This window comes from Myotis brandtii, unplaced genomic scaffold, assembly GCF_000412655.1.
Source record: "Myotis brandtii unplaced genomic scaffold, ASM41265v1 scaffold4, whole genome shotgun sequence".
Classification (NCBI taxonomy): Eukaryota; Metazoa; Chordata; class Mammalia; order Chiroptera; family Vespertilionidae; genus Myotis; species Myotis brandtii.
In genome coordinates, this window is record NW_005365371.1 from 4,394,362 (window position 1) to 4,403,383 (window position 9,022).

Consider the following 9,022-nt stretch of genomic DNA (forward strand, 5'->3'; position numbering starts at 1 on the left):
GGCCCATAGCTCCCTGGGCTCAGGGCAGGTCCTCAGGCAGCGCCCACCCTGTCTGACCTAAAGCTCAGCAAAGCTCCCTCCATATTTATAACTGGCGAGTGGGGTGGGGGTGGGAGGCTCCTTTGGGCCATCTGCCTGTGCCTCTCTGGCTGCTACAAGAGACTCACTTCAGATCCAAAGGCACACACAGACTGAAGGTAAAGGGATGGGAAAAGATAGTTCATGAAAATGGAAATAAACAAAAAATGCTGGGGTAGCAATACTTATACCAGGCATATTAGACATGAAAACAAAGGCTATAACAAGAGACACGAAGGACCCAGAAATTCCACTTCTGAGTATTTATGTGAAGAAACGCAAAACACTAAATCGAAAAGACAAATGCATTCATATATTCACTGCATTACTTACATTAGCCAAGATATGGAAACAACCTAAGTGTCCATCAGTAGATGAATGGATAAAGGAGAAGTGCTGCATATACCTGGTACACAATGGGATATGATTCAGCCATAAGAAAGGATGAAATCTTGCCATCTGCAAAAACATGGATGGCCCTAGAGGGTATTGTGTGAGTGAAATAAATCAGACAGAGAAAGATAAATGCCGTTTGACTTCACTTATATGTAGAGTCTAAAAATCAAAACAACTAAACAAGCAGAACAGAGACAGTCTCATGAATTCTGAGAGCACTTTTTAAAAAAATCCTCACCTGAGAATATGTTTTAATTCAGCCGTTCTCAACCTGTGGGTCTCGACCCCTTTAGGGGTTGAACGACCCTTTCACAGGGGTCGCCTAAGACCATCAGAAAACACATATATAATTACATATTGTTTTTGTGATTAATCACTATGCTTTAATTATGTTCAATTTGTAACAATGAAAATACATCCTGCGTATCAGATATTTACATTACTATTCGTAAAAGTAGCAAAATTATAGTTATGAAGTAGCAATGAAAATATTTTTATGGTTGGGGTGAGGTGCGGGAGGTGGGGACAGGAATTGGGCCCAGAGATAAAGGGGCCGATAAAGAAAAGAACCGGGAGAAGGGCCTTGTGGGCTGATGGTGCTGATAAACTCTGACCCGAGTAGGATGATAAGCTCTGAACCTTCGGCTACAAGCCTGATTGCAATCTCTCCTATCAGCAGAAAGGCCCGTGCGTGCGTGTGCTCAATGACTCTAGCTGTCATGTGGCCTGTGGACAGAAGATCCTCCTGGAAAACGGCAATCAGCTGGGGGCCCGAAGACAGCTCTGGAGGCGGCACTGCCCATTCCTGGCGCCGGGCACTAGGTCAGCTGCTCTCCCAGCTCAGGCAAAACTCCCTCAAAACTGGCATCTTGCTAACTCGTGGGAGCCGCACGTACTGGAGCCATCCGGAAACTGGCTGCGGCTCAACTCGAGCTTCTGATGTCTCAAGCAAGAGGGTTGAAATCCTGCGAGCTAAGATCTCAGGCCGGGTTTCAAGGTGGGCGAGATTCTCTTTGCGGCTCCCTCCCCACCCACATCTGTTCCCACAGGAATGTCTGAGTTGGGAGCAGGTTCAGCCCTGAAATGGGCCACAAGAAATCTCAGAAAGAAACGACCTCAAGTGACAACTTTCACAGTATCAAGAAGGGAGTATTTTTATAAAAAATGTGAAGTTGCCTAAGGACTTCTCCAGAGAAGATATACAAATGGCCAGGAAGCACATAAAAAGATGCTTGACAGCACTACTTTTAGGGAATTGCCAACCAACATCGCAATGAGATGCCACTTCACACCCCTTAGGATGGCTATTACTAAAAAGAAAAAGAAAGTAAGTGTTAGTGAGGATGTGGAGAGATTGGAACTCTTGTTCACTGCTGGTGAGAACGTAAAATGGTGGAAAACAGTATGGAGATTCTTCAAGTAATTAAACAGAATTACCATATGATCCAGCAATTCATTTCTGGGTGTATAGACAAAGGAACTGAAACCAGTATCTCAGAGATATTTGTACTCCCATGTTATAGCAGCTTTACCCATCATAGCTACAATGTGGAAGCAACCCAAGTGTCCAGACGACTGAATGGTTAGGTAAAATGTGTTGTATATATACCATGGAATAGTACAGTGGGGCCTTGACTTACGAGTGTCCTGACTAACGAGTTTTTTGAGATACCAGCTGTCTCTCCGCTGATTTTTTGCATTGAGTTGATAGAGTAATTTGAGTTAACGAGCTCCTTAATGAGCTCCTTAACGAGCTCGGTCTCGGAATGAATTAAACTCGTAAGTCAAGGCCCCACTGTATTCGGCCTTACAATGTAAAGTAATTCTGTAATATGCTGCAATATGTATGAATCTTAAAGACATTATGCCAAGTGAAATAACCCAGTCACAGTAAGACAAATACTATATGACTCCAACTATATGAGGTACCTAGAATAGTCAAAAATCATAGAGACAGAAAGTAGAATGGTACCCGGCTGCTTTTGCTCAGTGATTGATTGTTGACCTATGAAACAGGAGGTCACGGTTTGATTCCCGGTCAGGGCACATGCCCAGGTTGTGCAGGAGGCAGCCGATCAATGATTCTCTCTCATCATTGGTGTGTCTATCTCTCCCTCACCCTTCCTCTCTGAAAGCAATCGCCATTCTCTAAAACAGTGGTCCTCAACCTTCTGGCCCTTTAAATACAGTCCCTCATGTTGTGACCCAACCATAAAATTATTTTCGTTGCTACTTCATAACTGTAATGTTGCTACTGTTATGAATCGTAATGTAAATATCTGATATGCAGGATGGTCTTAGGCGACCCCTGTGAAAGGGTCGTTTGACCGCCAAAGGGGTCGAGACCCACAGGTTGATAATCGCTGTTCTAAAAGTAGAATGGTGGTTGCCAGCAGCTGGGGGCAGGGGGGAAGGGAGAGTTAGTGTTTAACGAAGAAAGACTTTCAGTTGGGGAAGTTCTGGAGATGGATGGTGGTGATGTACTTATTGCCACAGGACATTCCCCTTAAAAATAGTTAAAATGGCCCAGCCGGGGTGGCTCAGTGGTTGAGTGTCCTATGAACCAGGAGGTCACAGTTCAATTCCCGGTCAGGGCACATGCCTCGGTTGTGGGCTCGATTCCCAGTGTGGGATGTGCAGGAGGCAGCAGATCAATGATTCTCTCTCATCTCTCTCTCTCTCTCTCTCTCTCTCTCTCTCTCTCCCTTCCTCTCTGAAATCAATAAAAATACATTTTCTAAAAAAAGGTTAAAATGGTAAATTTTTATGTTATGTGTATTTTACCAAAAGAAAAAGAAATAAAGTTGCCCAAGAGGAGACTATGCAAAGCAGAAGCATCTCAATGCAAACTCTACCCCACCCCTTGGGGGTCCTTCTCAGTCTCAAAAGAAACCCAAGGTTGGGGTAGGAGGAAAGAGGCCTGGCTTTAAAAAGTTCTTTGGCCTCTGATGGAAGTAGAAATGGGGAAAAAGAACAGAGCCTTCAGAAGTTTGGAGTCCTGCCCTGGCTGGTGTGTGCAGAGGTTAGAGCAGGGGTGGGCAAACTTTTTGACTCGAGGGCCACAATGGGTTCTTAAACTGGACCGGAGGGCCGGAACAAAAGCATGGATGGAGTGTTTGTGTGAACTAATATAAATTCAAAGTAAACATCATTACATAAAAGGGTACGGTCTTTTTTTTTTTTTAGTTTTATTCATTTCAAACAGGCCGGATCCGGCCCGCGGGCCGTAGTTTGCACCACGGCTGGGTTAGAGCATCGGCTGGAACACCGAAGGGTTGTGGGTTCAATTCCCGGTCAAGGGCATGTCCCTGGGTTGCAGGTTCCATTCCCTCCGCCCTCCCTGCTCCCATTGGCAACCAATAGATGTGTCTCTCTCATATGGATGTTTCTCTCTCTCTCCCCTTCCCTTTCTCCTTTCCACTTTCTCTAAAAATCAATGGAAAAAATGTCTCTGGGTGAGGATTAATACCAACAACAAAAATGTTTAGAGCCCTGAGCCACCTTTGGGTGAGGACATCTGTCATCCTCTGCTGAGCAGGAACCAGCTCCTCTGTTCTTTTGCAGGAGGAAAGGCCTGGAAACAGCTGTGCACGCTTACACTCGTGTACACACCTCATCACGCACACTGGGTACATGCACACTGGGTACATGCACACGCACTCCCCCAGGATTGGTGTCTCTTACAGAAAGAAATAAGTTAATTAAACCATCCCGCTGGCCACTGTAGGTGCGGCAGGTGGCCCTTGTCAGCCTGCATGTCCCTCCTCCCTGACCATATCCTCTCTCTGCCGTGGGGCAGAGACCCCCTCAGGGGGACTGATGGCAGAGCAGATGTGCAGGCAGAAACCCTCTCTGCTCTTGGTGCCCCTGCAAGAGGAGGAAGGTTCTTCATGCCCTGGTAGGGGCGCCTCTGGGCAGCCAGCGCGCTGAAAAAGCCTTGCTGAGGACTTCCTCTCAGAGATGGGCTCAGTCCCCGGGCCGTCTCTAACACTGGCCTCTCAGAGGTAGGCTCAGTCCCCAGGCCGTCTCTAACATTGGCCTCTCAGAGGTAGGCTCAGTCCCCAGGCCGTCTCTAACACTGGCCTCTCAGAGATGGGCTCAGTCCCCGGGCTGTCTCTAACATCGGCAGGGCCAGCATTTCTGTTATCAGCTATGAGCCCAAGCTCGACAAAGGCTGACCCAGGCCTCCTCAGCAGTCGGGCCCACCTGACCGGCCCTGAGATGGTTATGGAGATGTGGAGCGCAGGAGATAAGGACAATTGCTCCTGGACTTTGGTTCCCCGTGTCCTGGAAGCTGTGGGCAGGCAGCCCAGCCAGCCATGTGGCAGCTTCTGAGTGTGGCCTGGGACAGACTTGCCACCACCATGTCCACATCCCAGCTGTGCCTGTGTTCCCATCCCAGCAGCCCCTTGGTTCTCACAGCCTCACCTACCTGTTCAGTAGAATGGGGCGGGGGGGGGGGGGGGGGGCGGTATGCGAATAGGCCCCTGTGGGTGTGTTGGGAGAGAGAGATGAGGTAACAATGACTGTGGGTAATTGATAGCACAAAAGGCAGCATCCTGGGAAACACCACTGCCCATTTGCTTCCTTTCCAGCTCAGGATAGTTTCCAACAACCAGTAGCTGATGCTCTAGGATGGCTGGAGCTGAGAGGGAGAGAAGGAGGTGGAGGAGAGAACGGGAGGGTGAGGGAATTGGGGCTGGGGCCTGAGCACGCCCAGGGGCACCAAGTCTGGGGTGCAGAGGGCAGCACTGGGCAGCCAGCTGCTCTCCCTCCCGGATGTGCCAAAGCCACGGAACCGGAGAGAGCTCCTCTGGGCAGTCTGTACGCAGGTCAGAACCGACTGTACTTGCTCCTTTGCTCTTTGCAGAGGGAAGGTAAGTGGGGGGTTGAAGCACATCTAGGAGCTGCTGTCCAGATGGTCTGATCTTCTCTGAGGGTTGGCCTCTCACCCAAACATCATCAGCATTGGTGGTGGTGGTGGTGGTGGGGGTGCAGAGGGGGGCAGAGGAACTGTGAGGCATTCTGTGCCCAACCCTGACCAACAGAACAAGAGCAAACTGTTATGGTTGATTGTGTCCCCCAAACTCATAGGTTGAAGCCCTAACCCCCAGCCCCTCAGACTGTGACCTTGTCTGGAGACAGGGTTGTGGCAGGTGCAGTTAGTTGGGATTAAGTCTTTAGGGTGGGCCTTCATCCAACTGCCTGGTGTCCTTATAGAAAACGGAAACTTGGGCAGAGACACGTGCCTACTTGGAGCATGCCATTTGAAGATACAGGCAGAGATGGGGGTCGCCTACAAGCCAGGAGCCAACTCTGCTGACACCTTGATTTTGGACCTCTGGCCTCCAGAACTGAGACAATAAATTTCTGCTGTTTAAGCCCCCCAGGTTGTGGTACTTGGTTCTGGCAGCCCCAGCAAATGAACACATATACCCTGGGGAAGGGATCAGCCTTGGCACCAGGGATAGACACTGGCCAGCCCTGGTGCCAACAGGAAGCTTTTTAAAAAATTAGCTCCAGCCCTGACCGGTTTGGCTCAGTGGATAGAGCGTCAGCCTGCGGACTCAAGGGCCCCAGGTTCGATTCCCGTCAAGGGCATGTACCTTGGTTGCGGGCACATCCCCAGTGGGGGGTGTGCAGGAGGCAGCTGATCAATGTTTCTCTCTTGTCGATGTTTCTAACTCTCTATCCCTCTCCCTTCCTCTCTGTAAAAAATCAATAAAATATATTTAAAAAAAAAATTAGCTCCAGTCTGAAAGTTGCCAGGAAGGACCTGGCCACTCAGCGCTCTTAGAACTCCCCTGGGAGCAGCCCAACTTCCAGAATGCAAAGCTAACATCTTATCTCTCTCTCATTCATTCATTCAGCAAACACCTTATTGCAGTGGTTCTCAACCTTCTGGCCCTTTAAATACAGTTCCTCGTGTTGTGACCCAACCATAAAATTATTTTCGTTGCTACTTCATAACTGTAATGTTGCTACTGTTACGAATCGTAATGTAAATAGGTGATATGCAGGATGGTCTTAGGCGACCCCTGTGAAAGGGTCGTTCGACCTCCAAAGGGGTCGGAACCCACAGGTTGAGAACCGCTGCCTTATTGGGTCCCAGCTGTGTTTCAGGTGGAGGTTGGCCCTGGGCATGCAGTGGGCGGAGGGCAGGCTCAGTCTGCCCCGAGAGTCCTGGTGGGAAAGGCAGACCTTCTCAAATAGAGGCCCCTAATCAAGTGGGACACAGGGGTCCAGTGACAGCCTGGCCAGGCACCTCTGGTCTGTTCCTCCGAGTCAGCCCTCCCCGTGCAGCTGCCAGGCTCTGGGGCATGAGGCTCAGGTTCCCGGGACAGCCTGTCCCAGGTGAAGAGGGTCCCAGCCCGGGGAGGAAACATGCTACTTCTGAGGAATGTGGGGTAGCTGGCTGTCAAAGGTCAACTTCTGTTGGGGCTGGTGACACTGCAGAACACATCCGGCACGGGTTTTGCAATATGTATTGTAATCATTTTCACAGCAGTCCTCAAAGAGACCTGGTGGAGCAATGTGATGGTGATAATGAGGATGACCCCTTTTTACAGCCCTGTAAACTAAGGCTCCCGGAGTCCCAGCCAGGGCTCTGCGGGGGGTGGGGGTGGGGCGGGATGGGGCCAATGCCAGCATCAGCTGCTCCAAGCAGACTTGGCCGGGAGCAGGGGTGAGGCATGGGACTTCCCCAGCCAGGCTGCTCTCCCAGAGCACGGGGGCTCTGAGGGCTTAGAGCAGGGAGCCTGCAGGCAGCGCACACCCAGGCAGGCTGGGCCTCCGGCAGACCAGTGGGCAGCCTGCAGAGGTCAGGGCTCACCACGCTTTCTTCTTACTCCAAAAAACAGTGTAAAAAATACATGTTATCTACAAGCTCCTGGGCAAGGTTCTAATTTGTCAGTGTGGCCTTATCACATAGTGGCTCTAGGATTCAACTGCCTGGCTCAAATCCTGGCTCATTAGTTCAGTGACCTTGGACAAGTTCAGTGGTCGGCAAACTGAGGCTGGGCAAACCGCGGCTTGCGAGCCACATGCGGCTCTTTGGCCCCTTGAGTTTGGCCCTTCCATAAAATACCGGCTCTTCCACAAAATACCGACTTCTGCGCATGGGCCACGAAGTTTCAATCGCACTGTTTGTGTGCGCCTGCAAATGGTATTTTGTGGAAGAGCCACACTCAAGGGGCCAAAGAGCCGCATGTGGCTCGCGAGCCGCGGTTTGCCAACCACGGGACAAGTTACTTATCATCTCCAAGCCGCAGGCTCTTCATCAGTCAAATGTGGCTACGATACTAATACCTTCTTCTGAGGTAAATGACATATTTAGCAGTTAGTGTCTAGCACAGCCGTGGGCAAACTACGGCCCGCGGGCCGGATCCGGCCCATTTGAAATAAATAAAACTAAAAAAAAAAAAAAGACCGTACCCTTTTATGTAATGATGTTTACTTTGAATTTATATTAGTTCACACAAACACTCCATCCATGCTTTTGTTCCGGCCCTCCGGTCCAGTTTAAGAACCCATTGTGGCCCTCGAGTCAAAAAGTTTGCCCACCCCTGGTCTAGCACAATGGCCAGGGCATTACTGAGCACACCCTTTAAAACACTAGACATGCATATGATTATTGGGATCCAGATGTGGGCCTTGGACATTGGATTGAATTCAGAGCTGTCATGTGCCGGTTGTGTGACCTCGGGCAAGTGGCTGCCTCTCTTTGTGGGGGACGCTGTGGTCCCTGCCCAGATCCCCATCAGGACTGAGGCTCTCACTCCCCTGTTGCTGGGAGTGTTGGCAGTTGGTGGGTTCAAGCTGGGTTTCTCTCTGGGCCTTGCCTTCTGCTGAAGAGAGCCACCTTGCTCAAGGTAAGCCTGCCCTTGACCTGCATGTGCTGGGGGGTGGAGGTAGGGGTACCAGGCCCTCGTGTCTCAAGGCAGGATAACCCTGGAGGGACAGCAGAGTTCCCGTGGGATCATCCCGAGCCCCCCTGGCTGTAGCACTGCGTTCAGCTCTCTCCCTGCCCACCCAGGAGTCCTCATCCCCTCGCAGGGGTTTCTGAGTTCACGTCCCGATAAAGCTGCACACAAATCTGTCTCGGGGCGTGCTTTCCAGGGAACCTAACCTGTGCCAGTGGAGCCAGGAGAATCCTAGTGATCGGCTCTAAACTGGAATTTTGGCACCAGTTCATCGGGGGGCCAGCTGGCATCGAGGACCTCAGGCAGAGGCTGTGGTGTTATTGTTAACATCTCCCAGGGGGTGAACGGGTCGGGACACTGGTGGAAGGGATCGCACTGGTGCGAGCTGGTCACTGTACGTTACGTCGTGTGCTTACTGTGCTAGTTTGAGCCGGGAGCTAAGTCGCCATCAGTAGAAAGTCCTGCCCCGTAGGCCTTGGTTTCCTGAAAGATGAGGGGGCGGAGCCAACCAATTGGACAAGCTGATTCGCTGAGGCCCTTCCAGCTCCAGCATCGTGAACTAGTGATGGGGGTTTAGGTGGGATGGGCGTGCCCTGGAGCCAAGACAGTGCAAAAAGGAGGGTGGT